The 15,565-nt window shown below is 40.2% G+C and overlaps 1 non-coding gene across 1 annotated transcript; it reads right to left on the minus strand.

Annotated features, from left to right (window-relative positions):
- Positions 1–215: 215 nt before the first annotated feature.
- On the minus strand, positions 216–318 carry LOC122232019. The gene has a single exon (XR_006209336.1). It is a non-coding gene; the product is annotated as a U6 spliceosomal RNA (small nuclear RNA).
- Positions 319–15,565: the final 15,247 nt, after the last annotated feature.

Genomic DNA, 15,565 nt, shown 5'->3' on the forward strand with positions numbered 1-15,565 from the left:
TACAACACCCAGTGCTCATCCCAAAAGGTGCCCTCCTCAATACCCATCACCCACCCTCCCCTCCCTCCCACCCCCCATCAACCCTCAGTTTGTTCTCAGTTTTTAAGAGTCTCTTATGCTTTGGCTCTCTCCCACTCTAACCTCTTTTTTTTTTTTTCCTTCCCCTCCCCCATGGGTTCCTGTTAAGTTTCTCAGGATCCACTTAAGAGTGAAAAAAGAATATGGAACACTTCACGAATTTGCATGTCATCCTTGCGCAGGAGCCATGCTAATCTTCTCTGTATCGTTCCAATTTTAGTATATGTGCTGCCGAAGCGTGTGCTCTACATTTCTATACATATTTTGTACTTTGTTCCAGGGCGCGGTTACATTTTGTGAAAACAGTTTGATTTTGGGGGGTCTTGCTTTTATGATTTATTAAGTAAGATCAGAACGGTCCTCAGTATAGGGCTGATTATTCCCCACTACCAAGATGACACCTTTCTGAGTACTCTACCTACTGCTTTGTGAATCATGAGGTTCCCAGTGTGAATTCTGGGTGCAAACACTATTCTGTCTCTGTATGGGTGCTTGGTACTCTTTCTCTAGCTTTCCAGGAGATTCTGTCCCTGGCCTAAGGCAGTGTCCTCACATGAATTTGCTAGCTAGCACTCAAGTGAAAATTCAAGGGAAACTCTGCAGATCATCAGGTATCTCTGTCTAGAAAGCTCTTTTTCTCTCCAGTAGTTTTTCCTGTGACCTCTAGCTATCTTGTTCACTGCACACTTATAGCTCCGCCTCAAGTCAGGGAATCACCCAGGCTCCACTTGTGTTCCCCTTTCTTGCACTACAGCCTGGAATCCCTCGTAAGACAGTATGCTGGGATAATCACAGGACTCACCTCATTTGTCTCCTTTCTTTCAGAAGTTGATATTCTTCATTTCATGATATCCCGTGTCTTGAAAACCATTGTTTCATATATTTTCTTCACTTATTGATTGTTTAATGTGGAAATGTAAATCTGGTCCTGTTACCCCACCTCAGCCAGAAGTGTAATTCAGTTTCCAGCATGTTTATTTGGAGAAGAATATACTTCTTCATAGATACTATTCACTATTAGGAAAGAAGGGGGGGGGGGAGGAAAGAAGGAAGGAAGGAAGGAAGGAAAGAAAGAAAAAGAAAGAAATAAAGAAAGGAAAACTTGGTTTTAAATAAATCTTATAGAAAGAGATTACTGGGGGGCCCCTGGGTGGCTCAGTCAGTTAAGCATCTGACTTTAGCTCAGGTTTTGCTCTCATGGTTCATGGGCCCGAGCCCTGTGTCAGGCTCTGTGCTGACAGCTCAGAGCCTAGACCCGGCTTCCCATTCTGTGTGTGTGTCTCTCTCTGCCCCTCCCCTGCTCATGCTCTGTCTCTGTATCAAAAATAAATAAACATTTAACAAAAAGAGAGAGAGATTATTGGGAGGTAGCAAAATGAGGGAAAAAAGAATAGTGTAGAGTTCTTGATGAAGCTAATTTTTTTCATTTAAATGTCAGTTCCTTATGCTAAGATATATATTTGCTACTTTTGTGTGTTAAAAAGACTTTCATTTGCTTTTGTTTTTTACCTTGTAAAATTAAAACTTGCTTATCTTCCAACTAAAAAAAATACTGGCTTATCAAATTCTAATGTCTGGAAAGGAGTGGTAAATTTTGGGACTAAAAACAGGTGAACTTCAGATGGCTGGGGAATAATTGATTTTTTAAAAATGTTTATTTATTTTGCATGCACACAAGCAAGCAGGGGAGGGGCAGAGAGCAAGGAAGAGAGAGAATCCCAAGCAGGCTCCACAGTGTCGCACTGTTAGCACAAAGCCCAACAAGATCTTGGCTTGATCTCAAGAACCATGAGATCATGACCTGAGCGGAAATCAAGAGTCAGATGCTTAACCAACTGAGCCACCCAGGTGCCCCTTGATTTCTAAGGTGGCAAATAAAAAACTGTGAGCTCTTTGAATGTTGAGAGTGTATCTTCATTAAACATTTTGTTTCCAATATCCAGAACATAGCTGCTGCTCAGTATATGCTTATTGAATGAATGAATGAATGAATGAATGAATTTGATGTCTAACCACATAGTACCTAAGGACTGCTGGTCTGGCTGGCCCAGGAATTTTCCAGTGTAGCCCTCTTCTTAATTGATCTGGTTCATTAAAGTGGAAACAGTGAGACTAATTGGCTTTGACACAGGCTAATTTCCCCAAGTCAGTGATGTGGCTGTCACACACACTGTAAATAAGCTGATACGCAAGGCACCTGAGGCACGGGACCTAATCAGTTGGCAGGATTTTGGACCATGACAACCTAGACAGGGATAGAAGAAACAGTATAGCATTAACTGGTGAATCTGCCAAGATTTGGGAACAAAGACACAAAGAACTGACTGGGAAGATACCTGCCCTATGGAATATAGCCCTGGCTGCTCTCTAGAATCACTTGAGTTGTGTTTATTTTTTCTTTTTAATATTTATTTATTTATTGGGAGAGTGCAAGCGGGGGAGGGACAGGGGGGTGCAGAGGATCTGAAGTGGGCTGTCTGCTGACAGGCCGACAGCAGCGACCCCGATATGGGGCTAGAACTCACAAACCTCAAGATCATGACTTGAGCCGAAGTCGGATGCTCCACCAACTGAACCACCCAGGTGCTCCTTTGAGTTGTTTTTATAATATACAGATACTAAACCCTATACCCAGAAATTCAGCCTCAATTACTCTGAAGTGGGGAAGGAAATTTGAATATTTGTAGAGCTCTTCAGGAATTTCATCATATAGCTCGGGTTACAAATTCCTGTGTCAAGCCAAGAAATTAATAATCCCCATCTTTTTACCTTTGTTAGTCTCTCCCATTCAAAAGGTGTCCTATTCTCCAGCAAGATGCTACCAGTAAGAGTTATGCATTAGAAAAATGCCAAGTCAGATGTTAGCAGATGTGAAACTCCCTTTATTTTGGTATTGGTGCCCATTTTCCTTTTCCAAGCCTCTATTTCTGTTCTGCAGGAGGAGAATATAATTCAGTGTAATTAGGTAAGCATCTGTCTAATTTAGTGTATCTGTAATCATATTCAGGTCAAACCATTTCAATCACTATCCAGTTCAAAATCCTTTCTCCAAGCTGCCTTTACTCCCTACTCTTACTGAATTTCCAGGGAAGAAATGTCATGCTTGACTTTTGTGAAAGCAGCAGGGAGATGAAGTCAGGGTGAGTGAGCTGACTGGTAACAGACCGGTAGGGCAGAAAACTGAAGAGCTGATTCCAACTGCCAATGTCATCACCCCATCTGGTTGTGGGCATCTTATTGTTGGCTCCGCAATCCCTGAATATTCCTAGCTTTATCCCCAGATTCACTTCTGCTTTATCCCCAGAGTGCTGGTCTACGCTGAATCTCTGCTTGTGGGGTTCCTTCATGACTACCCAACCTTTTTTTTTTTTTTTTTTAATGTTTATTTACTTTTGAGATGGAGGGAGACAGTGTGTGAGTGGGGATGGGGCAGAAAGAGAGGGAGACACAGAATCTGAAGCAGGCTCCAGGCTCCAAGCTGTCAGCACAGGGCCCGATGCAGGGCTTGAATTCATGAACGGTGAGATCATGACCTGAGCCAAAGTTGGATGCCCAACAAACTGAGCCACCCAGGCACCCCAATTACCCAACCTTTTTAGGGCTCGAGGCAAAAGGAGGTCCACATATCTTAAGTCTATATATTTAAAAGTTATAAATCAGATCAATAAATTGCTAAATGAAATATGTTCTATCCTCCTAACTTGAAATATATACTTTGTAAGGACACATCAGAAAAATATATATAAAGCTGAGAGTTAGCAAAATATCACTTGACTACAACTGAGTTTAATTTGTATTGCACATGCCAGAGCATTCTCTTGATGGGATGGCAATGTTTGGATGAGTAATAGTTCAGAAATTAGTATATATTGGTTTCCTGGAATCCAAATTTTTGGCCATCATTTCAAGTAAAGTCACTAATTTTGGTGATATAATCAAAATTTTCATATATAACTTGTTTTCTTGTGTTCACTAATGAACACATGAATTAAAAAGTAAACTGTAACTATATCCAAACTATAAAATTTGGGTAAGGTTTTAAGAAAATTTAAAGTAAGTGTAAACAAATAAAATTGTTTTGCCTAGATTGTTAAGTAAGATTTCTTCTAAAATATTTAAAATCATTGGGACGCCTGGGTGGCTCAGTGGGTTAGGCGTCCAACTCTTGGTTTCGGCTCAGGTCATGATCTCGCGGTTTGTGTGTTTGAGCCCCACATAGGCTCCATGCTGACAGTGCAGAGCCTGCTTGGGATTCCCTCCCTCCCTCTCTCTCTGCCCCTCCCCCGCTCACTCTCTCTGTCTCTCTCGAAAAAATAAGTCAACTTAAAAATTTTTTTTAAATATTTAAATTATCTATTAAGATTAAACGGCAAACTACACAGTACAATGAATATCAATTCATTTTGTCACAAAATTTTATAGCAAAGTGATTCATTGACACTATAAATTTCAAAATTTTAATTCTTAGTAAATATTTTTATAGAAACAGAACTATTTGTAATTCTAGCATTGAATGCCCATGAAATTGCCAATATAAAGGAAAGCGATTGCGCTTCATGCCTGTTACACTAGACCTACACTATACATGCACGTAAGGATAATATGAATAATACTGTAGCTAATTCTCAGATACCAGGTTAACTGTGGAAAATCGTGAGCACTGGGTAGTGTATGGAAACCAATTTGACAATAATTATATAAGAAAATAATAATAAAAATAAAATAAATAAAAATGGGATGCTTAAAAATAAATAAATAAGCCAGTTATATCTCTTTGGTTTTTCTGAGTAATTGTGACTTAATTGAATGTAGTATTTTCAGGAAACGTGATCCATTAACTGTATATGCATATATATATATATATATATATATGTATTTTATTTTTCATTCAAAAAAAAAAAAAAGAAAATAGTGGGCAAATGCATGAGCACCTCTGCAAGTACAAAAAATAAAATAAAGGGAACAAAGAAAACGGACAGTTGGCACCATAAGGGAATTGCTCTTTCATTATAAAAGACACTTCTGAATTCACACTATTTGAGAGGAAGGATTTACAAGTTAATTAATTTGGCTTTTTCCTCCCCAAAGTGTTGTCACCAAATACATGGCTGAAATCCTCCCCATGCTCCCAAGCAGCATCGACACAAGCGCAGTCCACAAAACTCTGGGCTTTGGACACAATTGCCTTTTGTTTAGAGGATCTAAGGGAATGGAGAAGCTTTCCCTGGGGCCCGAATAGTGTCAGTCGGAGAGCAAATATTTAGGGTTTTACGTTGGTCTGTGCCGCCTCTGACCTTGGATCCTGGGTGGCAGCAGCACCATGTATTCTTCAGCAAACGCACTTGTTGGTGATCAGCAGAGCCCTGTAAAGATGGGGTCCAGGACGGGAGTCCCTCTTGCCGAGACTAAGCGTGGTCCTGGAACCTTTGCTTCCTGTGTGTCTGGGCAAAGAGGATTTGCGGAGCCAGCTGACCTGTGCTTCCAACCATCTTATTGGACCTCCGGGGCCCTGGGAAGCTTAGACTCCCTATTAGAACCGTCTTGGCTCTGTGGAACACTGGGGGGTAATTTGTGGCCATTCCTGGCTTGTTCTGCCCTCTTTCTGATCCCACTGCTTGTGTCCAAAGCCCGCTGGTGTCTTCTGCCCGTGCCCTGGCAGCTCTGGACGTGCCCACGGGTTCTGCTGGTACCAGTGTCTATGTTCAGATGTATCCCTGAACTTCACAGGCAATTCTCTGGGGATCCTCTTTATAGGAAACCATGGCAAGTGCTCCCCTTTCTCAAGAGTGTGAGGATGTGGAAAGAACAAGGCTTCCAACTCTAACACTCCAAGATCTCTTTAAGTCTCCCCAGTCTTTCTCTTGTATCACTCTGCACACCACCCTCTAGCGGTGGAGTGAGGCGTCTAGTTCACTTCTGAGTCACTCCATTGTTTTTGTCTCACGCCTGACTGGTCCTCGCTGAGCCTACACATCTGTCCTTGTGTCCGGTCTCTGACCCAGGAAGGAGTTCATAGCAAAGGGAAGAAAGTAAGACGTGTAGATTGCCATTCTGAAATCATCCCAGGACTGTTCACCAGCTGGCTGTGGTGAACTAGGCTTTATGCCACATTGCAGGTTGGAGGACATCACTTTTTTCATGACTTTAATGACTTCTTTTTGCCCGCGGGTATAACACCAGGCTGACTCCAGGCTGTGAACCAGCTTCCCAAACCACACAAAGACTTTCAGAAATCTCTGCCGTGTACTGCTAGACAATTCAGGTATCTTAATTTTCTGTCAGTCTTAGTGTCTTTAAACTACAAAATGCTTGCCTCCTTTTAAACTCAAAATGAAGTTTATAAAGTTTGTTTCAAATGAGCTTCAAAGAGGGAAAACCAAGTATTTTTATAAAATAATTTTTAGACAGCTCCCACTTACATACTTAACTCTATTTCATAATACTAATTCCCTTAAATGAAATATTATTTCTTATACCAAGCACAGCTGGCCCTCTGAAATGCATTGTAGATAATTCCACTTGGTATCTGCTATGTTTGTAATTTACTGGGTCTGCCAAATGCTGACAAAATAAATCATGTTAGCTGACTCCCAGTGGGGTGCTCTTCTTCAGTTCAGACTGGGCAGCTATCTCCATCTTTCCATCATATCTAGTTAACATCTTTTGTGCTTTGTGCATTTGTAAACAGTATTTTATTTAGAACTTCATAAATCATAAGAATGATGTAATTTTAAACATTGCAGTTCACAACCCATAATAACAGGGTCGGGAAAAAGAGAAAGAAAAATATCTGTTTTTGTTTGTTTGTTGGCTTGTTGGTTTGCTTATTGGTTTGTGTTTTGGGGGTTTTTTGAGGGTGAGAGTGGAGAAGGTTTCTAATGAAGCTCTCGCATGCATCTGGAAAATTCTTACAGCTGAAAGGTTGGCTGTTTCTCAGCCATGGAGCTGAAAAAGGTTTCCTTGCACTGAGAGAAAATGGCAATGCGAGGAAAGTCAAGGAAGAATGAAACCCTACTTCTTTTCTGTTTGATGTTATGCAGGTTTTAAAAACATCTTACAAAGAAAGATCCTGCCAGGAGTTCTGGGATCTTATGTTGATATAAATTTTAGCAATATGGCTCAGATGAGACCTTGAGAGTGATTTCATGAATTCGTTCTTCCAATGAAACTCATTGCCATCTAGGGTGTGCCAGGCTCTGTGCTCCATTCTTGGGACCCAAAGTTGAACTAGACATGTTCCCTGTCCACAGAACATCTTGATGTTCTCTTGTTGAGACCCCTGCATTCCACAGGCCTCAAATTAGGTAACTCAAATTTATCAATTTGTCCAAGAATGGTCATTCTATAGAGACTTGACTCATCCTAAACAAACCAGAACATTATGTATATATTCATGGTAAGAAATATATATATTCTAGTCAGTACTTTCCATGTATAAAAAGATGCTGACATCTAAACATCTAATTGGCTTGTGCCCAGCATTGAGCTAGGTACAGTTATCTCATTTAATGCAAACTGCATATTAATCATATAAGATCGGTGTTATTGTACTCATTTTGTGTGATGCAGAACTGGAAGCTAGAAGATGGGAAGTTGCTCAAGGTCATACGGTTAGCACAGGGTGAAGCCCAGATTCCAGCAGGCCTGCCTGATTTCAGAGACCTTCCAATGTTATGATCTTGATCTCATTTAATGGTATAAAAGCCTGTCTTTGGTTCTTAGGTCAGTAGCACTTTATTCTTTCTATTTATTATGGATGTCAATCACTTAATGAATCTATGTTTCCCAAATAAATATTTTTTTATTTTTTTTAATGTTTATTTACTTTTGAGACAGAGAGAGACAGAGCATGAATGGGGGAAGGTCAGAGAGAGAGGGAGTCACAGAATCCGAAACAGGCTCCAGGCTCTGAGCTGTCAGCACAGAGCCCGACGCGGGGCTCGAACTCACAGACTGTGAGATCATGACCTGAGCCGAGGTTGGACGCTTAACCAACTGAGCCACCCAGGCACCCCCCAAATAAATATTTTTAAAAATTGGCTTCAGTGTTTTCCATTTTGTTTCTTAACCATGAATGGAGCAGAAATTTTCCCAGTTTGGGGAACCATCTGCTAGGATCTAAACATGACACAAGTTGGTTATTTCATCATGGTCTCATTGAGAAAAAAGAAAGAAACCATAACACTTCTCTTTCTTCCCTTCCTCCATCTTTCCCTCTCTTTTTTCTTATCATCTCCTTTCCTTTCTGCCTTTTATTCCTATTTAAAAGTACCATATATTCAGCCCAATTCACTCATATCTTAGTGGGAAGAAACATGTGTATGGAGAATTATCAGGAAATACGCATTATACAATAAGAGAAATATAGCCGACATATAGGTCCAGCCCAGAAGAGAGTATGGTTGACTCTATCCTGAAGACGGTGGGGCCACGGAATCTTTCACCCAGAAGACACTTGATGTTGATGCTTGAAAAATGAGGAGGCAAGAGGAAGAGCAGCTCAGGGAGAGAGCACAGAGTATGAAAAGCCCTGATGTGTCTTTGTTGGCTACAGATTCCTGTACCAGTGACTACTCAGTGCAATATTAAGAAGAGGAAGGGAGATGCAGAAAGGTGGAGCCGAGCAAGTATTGTGTTGATATTGGCAAAGTGTGGTTTCCAAAGACAAGTGTCCTGCTGCTCTGAGCATTGTTAGAGTGGAAGGTGAGGCAGCTGCAGGGATGGCACCGAGCCAGTCAGTGTTGATGGAATGACTTCTCTCTCTCCTGGAAATTATGATACTAAATACTTCATTTTTTTTTAATGTTTATTTTTTTGACAGAGAGAAAGAGAGAGTGTGTGTGCGTGTGCAACTGGGGAAGGGACAGAGAGAGAGGGAGACAGAGGATCCGAAGGGGGCTCTGTGCTGACAGCAGAGAGCCCGATGTGGGGGCTCCAACTCATGAACCACAAGATCATGACCGGAGCTGAAGTCAACTGCTGAACCGACTGAGCCACCCAGGCGGTTTTTCTCAGTACTTTTCCTGTTTGTTGTAAAAGCCATGTGACATGATACAAATTATTTTCTTGGAAATCTTTAATGCAAGGAGAGTGGGGTCTACGTGATGATTTAGACCAATCCGTGATGACAGGGATGAGGCCCGCCTCTCCTGAAGCACATAGCTGCACAATGTCAGAGTTCTGTCAACATCAAGGAGGGAGGAAATCGCTGCTGGGCAGGCATTCAACTATGTCTGCTACAGAGCGAATGAAAAATGAAGGGACAAGGTGATTGACTTTGCAGTTAAATACAGATACTTAATTGGTACTCCTGTACTAATGAAGAAGGAGCATTGCATATTTTCTCTCTTTGTTAGTACCATCCACATCATTATAGGTCATGTATAATGGTCTGTAGAGAAGTTTTGTTAGTTTTTGTTTTGTTTTGTCACATCTTTATCATTTTCAAACCAGTGCTTTATAAAAGTGCTTTGCAATATCTATCCATCATCTTCAAGGTGCAGGAGATTTTAAATTGGCCTTGATTCATTCGATATTGGAATACGTATAGAAGGCAAGGGATTTGTTTTCTTGTGAAAGTAGTCTTTTCTAAAATCAAAGATGGTAAATGAAAATGTTTCTTCTGGAACAACAAAATAGAAGCCACCAGAGATCCTGGATGATCTCAGGGAAAGCCACCTACCTAGTCTGGACCTCTTGATCATCACTGGACTATTATAAAAGAAAAAATTCTATCTTCTTTGAGGCACTGCATTTTAGAGTCTATTTATTGTTATTAAAAAATTTTCTTAATGTTTATTTTTTTTGAGAGACAGAGAGACAGAGCACAAGTGAGGGAGGGGCAGAGAGAGTGGGAGACACAGAATCTAAAGCAGGCTCCAGGTCTGAGCTGTCAGCACAGAGCACGACGTAGGGCTCGAACTCACAAACCGTGAGATCATGACCTGAGCCGAAGTCAGAGGTTTAACTGACTGAGCCACCCAGGCGCCCTTAGAGGCTAGTTATTACAACAGTCTATCCTAACTAACACAGTCATTACCTTTTTTGAAGAGGGACCAAACCTTCCAGTTTTGTCACAAGAACCTGAAATTTAGAATTTTGTATAAAATCTACAGGTCTCTCTTTTTTTTTTAAGGTTGCTTGTTAATTCAATATTATTTGAAGCCCTGTTTAGGGAAAAACCACATGTCCACACATCACCACTGCCTCTTTGGCATGGCTTCTTGCCTCCAACACTTCTTGGCTTTATGACTGGCTGCTTGTGTGTTTTGACTCTACCACAGATGCAACAGTATTTGCAGGGAGGCAGAGAGGGGATCCCTGGCCAATATTTGAAAAGAGAGGATGAATGGTAGGTTGTGGACTCTCTATGTCCCTTATTTGGTACTTTATACAGAAATTAATTTATCAGGTGAAAGTACTACAGAACATCCAGCTCCTCAAATCAAGGATGTAGTAGTAGATGATGGCAAATGGAAGGACAGCCTACAGAGGACTGCCGAGGGGATTAGATGGGTTAACATGTGTAAGGACTTAAAACAGTGCTGGAAAACAGTAAACACACACTTAACACTGGGTGTTAGCGTTATGCAATTTGCCCAAGGTCACAGCTAGTCAGCAGAGGAGTACATGGACCTCCTAAACAGACTTTTCATGTTTCAACTTGTTCAAAATTTTTTGTCATTTTGCTCTATGTTCTCGAAATTTCCGTTACTTTATCTTCTTTATGACTAATTCTATCTATCTTTAATCAGGTTCATTATTTAGTTCACTTTTTAATTGAGGTGTGGGGTTTTTTGGGCAATCATATTTTTAATTACCAAGAATTTTTCTAGTGTCCTGGCAACTCAGTTTGTGATGGCAACCTGTTCATATATTATGGACGTAATATCCTTTCTGTTCTAAGGACACTAACAAATTATTTTTTTAAGTTCTCTTTCATTTCCTGCATTAATTCTATTTCGTTTTTCCAAGGTCATCTATTCTGTTTGCTCATCTGGTCCTTTTCCTTACTTTTATTGGTTTTCCTCAAATATCTAATGATCTTACATTGGTCAGTCCCATTTATGAGTGAAGGTTTAGGTTGACTTGTATGGAGACTTAGCATGATTTTCCTCTGTAGGTGTGTGAGTCGTTTTTCCCCAGCAGACTTCTCCTAGGGGTTGACTGCATGCTTTGTATAAGTGCCCTGGTTGTAGTGACAGTCTTTTGGGTTCATGGATATAAAGCAGACAGGCAGCCTGAAGATATCCTCCAATTACCACAAAGGAGGACTTTGGCTATGGAAGGCTTCAGTACATTTCTTTCCAGTCTCTTTCTGGGTGGAAGGGGAAAGGGGACGGTCTTAGGTTACTTTCAGCTCTACTTCTCTTTCTGGGCCCTGTTTAGAAGACTTTTCCAAGCAGATAACCTACATTCTTAAATTATCAGGATTCATCCTGTGGGTAAACATTACTCTTCCACATGCAGTTTTCTCGTTAATACATGCTGGTTGTCCGTGTTGCTCATCTTTATTGATGCCAGATTTCTCTTACTATGGTTTATTCCACTCTATTGTTCAGATTCCACCACCCCCCCCCCTTTTTAAATCTTCTTAGAAGTCCTCATAATTTTTCATCCAACGATGGCATGTACATAAAGGTGACACTTTAATGAGCATCACCTATATTTTTTACTTACCCCTTTGTATGACTTTTCATATTTTCTGAATGGATTTTGAAGTGTGTGCTCAGCTTGTTATTTTAATTAGTCTTTTTTGTAAGTAAGTTTAAAAGTTCCTTTCTCTATTGTCTTCTTTAAATGTTTTTTAGGATTGATTATCTACATGGGCTTACTTTGGAAAGCTGACGGTGAAGAAGTGTATGTTTGCTGGCAGCTGATGTATGTAATATACAAGAAAACATACCAGGAGTTTTATTTAATTGTACCAATAACACTTAAGTCTAGGTAGACTGCAGAGTTCCTGGGAGAGCTTCAAGCTCCTCTGAATTGAGAAACAATTTAAAAGATCAGAAGTAGAAGGTTGATTCTTTCTTGATTTACCCAACTGGGCCCCTGAGACAATGAGCAGGATCCTGTATTCTGACCCTTCCATCTTCTTCAACCTCAGTCGCTTTGGGTCCTCACTGTGCAACAAAGGAGTGGCTTTGGTGGCCCTGGTTCTGACACAACTTTTCAGGGAGTCCCCACCCTACAGCTCACTAGGTGCTGTTGTTATTTGAAGCTACATATCAATGTCTGAGCTACAAAACCTGATCCTCACATGCCAGTCATGAATACCAGAGAGATAAGGAGTGTGTGTGTGTGTGTGTGTGTGTGTGTGTGTGTGGTTTGGGAGGCAAGAAGTGGTTGTAGTCCAACAGTCAATATTTATTGACTATCACGAGCAGGCCTCTGAAGTCATATATGTGGGAATGTAACGAGTTCCTAGATACCTTTTCTCCAATGCCCCGCCAAGGAGCTGAATTTATATTAAAACCTCTCCCATTCTTGAAAATACAACCTGTTCCAGAGTGAATGTTTGTGTCCTCCCCAACCCCAAATTCAGATATTGAAATCGTAACCTCCAATATGATGGTGCTAGGTGGAGCCTCTAGGAGGTGATTAGGTCATGAGGAAGGAATCCTCCTGAATGGAATTAGTGCCCTCATAAAAGGGACTCCAGAGAGGTTTCTCACCTTCTTCCCACTGTGTGAGGACACAGTGAGAAGTCAGCAGCCTGCAGGCCAGAAGAGAGCCCTCACCAGAACCCCACCATGCTGGCACCCTGATCTTGGACTTCCAGGCTCCAGAACTGTGAGAAATGAATTTCAGTTGTTTATAAGCCATCAGTTTATGATACTTTGTTACAGCAGCCCCATAACACACAACCTAATTGCTTTTTTAATCGGAAGTTTAAAAATAAAATAGTAATAAATTTTTTTAAGTGGTGTAGAAGGGAACATCTGTACGGTTGAGAAGTAATGAGTAAAATGACCATCTCGTCCTATTTAAAAATGAGTGTGGCATCTTCATGTAAGGCCCAGCCTTACGTGGCTCTCCTCTGCCACAGAGGTCTCTCTGAGCTTAATGATCATGCCCCTTTGTCAATAGCAGATGTTTCTGAGTGTAGCCCAATGTGGGTTTGTTTGTTTGCTTATAAATTGTATTCATGGGCTGCTCCACAAATACAGTATGAATGTTAACATTTCCCATCTTTGTATATGTTTTATAATATAGAGAGTAAAAAGTGAAATAGGAAAAGAAATGTGGAGAGCTTCTTTCCACGTCCTAATAAATCACATTGCCCATTCCTTGTATTCTTTCAATCAGGTTCACTAAAAGTAACTATATTTAAAATTTTTAATCATGGAAATTAAAAATATATATATGTAGGAATATATAAATGAAGGAATAATATGTCTCATGTGTTCACTTAGTTTTCATAAATATCAATTTATGGCAAGTCTTTTTTATGAGCAGGGGGTGGGGAATTCCAATAGGCTTTTATTGAGATAAATTGACAAAAACCAAGATTTTATCAACCATTTTTTCCTAAACCTTATAGACTCAGCAGAGACTCTGGTCCATATATGTGTACACACAACATAATACATCCCAACAAAAACAGAGTCCCACTGGAATGCTTGCCAATTAACAGAAAGCCAATTTTCCCTGTCCCCAAATGTTTTTAAAATTTTGAGTCCCCACTGTACACTTTTCAGTGGAACTGATCCTTTATGGCTTAGGACATTGGGATTCTATTCCTATTTTTACTGAACAAAAAATACATTTTTCAAATTTTAGCCTTATTTGAAGAAAGGGAAGTGACTTTGTTTTCTTCAGTCACCTCTCCCCTACAACCACTAGTTAAAATACAGTACAATTTATGGCAAGTCTTATTTTGTCTATACCCTCCATATCTCCCTCACTCAAATTATTTTGAAGCAGATTCCAGACGTATATTATGGAGTATAATACATTATACTCCATTTAATTAACATAAAAGAAAATGAGTGAAAGGAGAAATAGAGAGAAGGAAAAAGAAGAATGGAAGGAAGGAACCAACAAACAAACTAATGGAAGAAGGAAGGTATGAAGGAGGTAGGGAGGGAAAAACATAGTTCGGTGATTATTTTATTCCTGTGAATGTAAATTCATATCAAGTAACAAAAGTTTGGTCTGGTGCAAGTTAATTTGCTTTATTTTGGAAATGATCCCAGTTAATGAGTGTTTACCTTCAAAGAGTTCAGTTTTGCTGCAAACCCATTGACCCCATGCCCATATACTTCAAACACTTTTAGGTGGAATTCAGATTCTGTAGGATCATTTGATCCTACCCAGATGGTGGACATTATGGAACCAGAACCACCGTACTCCAGTTTCCTTGCCACTTAAAACAAACAAAATAAAACTGCATTTTTCTGCCCTTTGGTTTTATTTTGTCTTGTTTTCACTTTGGCTATAAAGACAGAAAAAATGTACAGCTACAGAGATTAAATACCAGCACATAGCAACAACCAAATTTCACCCATAGGAGAATAATCAGGTAACTTTCCTACAACTTCAGACACAGACAAGCATTTCCTGAGCTCACTAATACAAGACCCCATTCTAAAGACATGGGTTTATTTTGTGCTGAGGCCAAGGCTATTTTGCTAACTGACCTTGGTCTCTGCTGACCTCCAGAGGGAGCCCTGTTGCAGCCAGATCTGAGGCTCATCTGTGAAAGGGCCAAAATTAATTTTGCTTCAAATGCCAAGGCAATGTTTATGGAGTGAGGCAATATTTCTGATCACCAAGACCCGAATGTTGATGTTCAATGGATTAAAGATCAATGGTGGCAATTTCAGAGTGTGAGCACCTTGAATAGGTAAGCAGTTTGGTGCTATGCCAGTGTCGCCTCCTCAATTCGTAGAGAGGAACAAGCGTTCAAGCAGAACAACCTCTAATACAGCCATTTGCATCTCCCATGTTTTAACAAATAGCAATTATGGGAATCCAGCCAACTGTGCTACCTGAGAAATTCTTTGAGCTAAAAACATACAGTGACTTAGAGTAACACAACTCTAGACAGCCACAAAAGCCTGCCTTGATGAGCTTTATGATAAGCATGTTACATAAGCCATTGTGAGAGCCTGAAACTCTACATTCTCGTCCACAATGTCTTTGATGGAAGGAAGCGTGATCTTAAAAAAAAAATCTACCATGGAATGTTATAAAGGAGCAGAGGATCTGTTATTTAAAATCAATAGAAATTCTAAAGTCGTAACACTAGTTCATGAGTATTGAACTAAAATGGCCATGTAATAATCCCTGCAGTGCTTTGGGGGTTGTAGTGAGGCTCTGGCCAGGGCTTCATGGTTTTCATGTTTGCATGTTAGGGGTCTTTTATCCTATTCTTTAAAGATAAGAGTGATAAATGTAATACTGCTGCTTTTTACTTATACTTGTCATTCAAAGCACTCTGAACACTTTCGAAGAGTAGATATACACTATCATAAACACT

This window comes from Panthera tigris, chromosome A1 (assembly GCF_018350195.1).
Source record: "Panthera tigris isolate Pti1 chromosome A1, P.tigris_Pti1_mat1.1, whole genome shotgun sequence".
Lineage (NCBI taxonomy): Eukaryota > Metazoa > Chordata > Mammalia > Carnivora > Felidae > Panthera > Panthera tigris.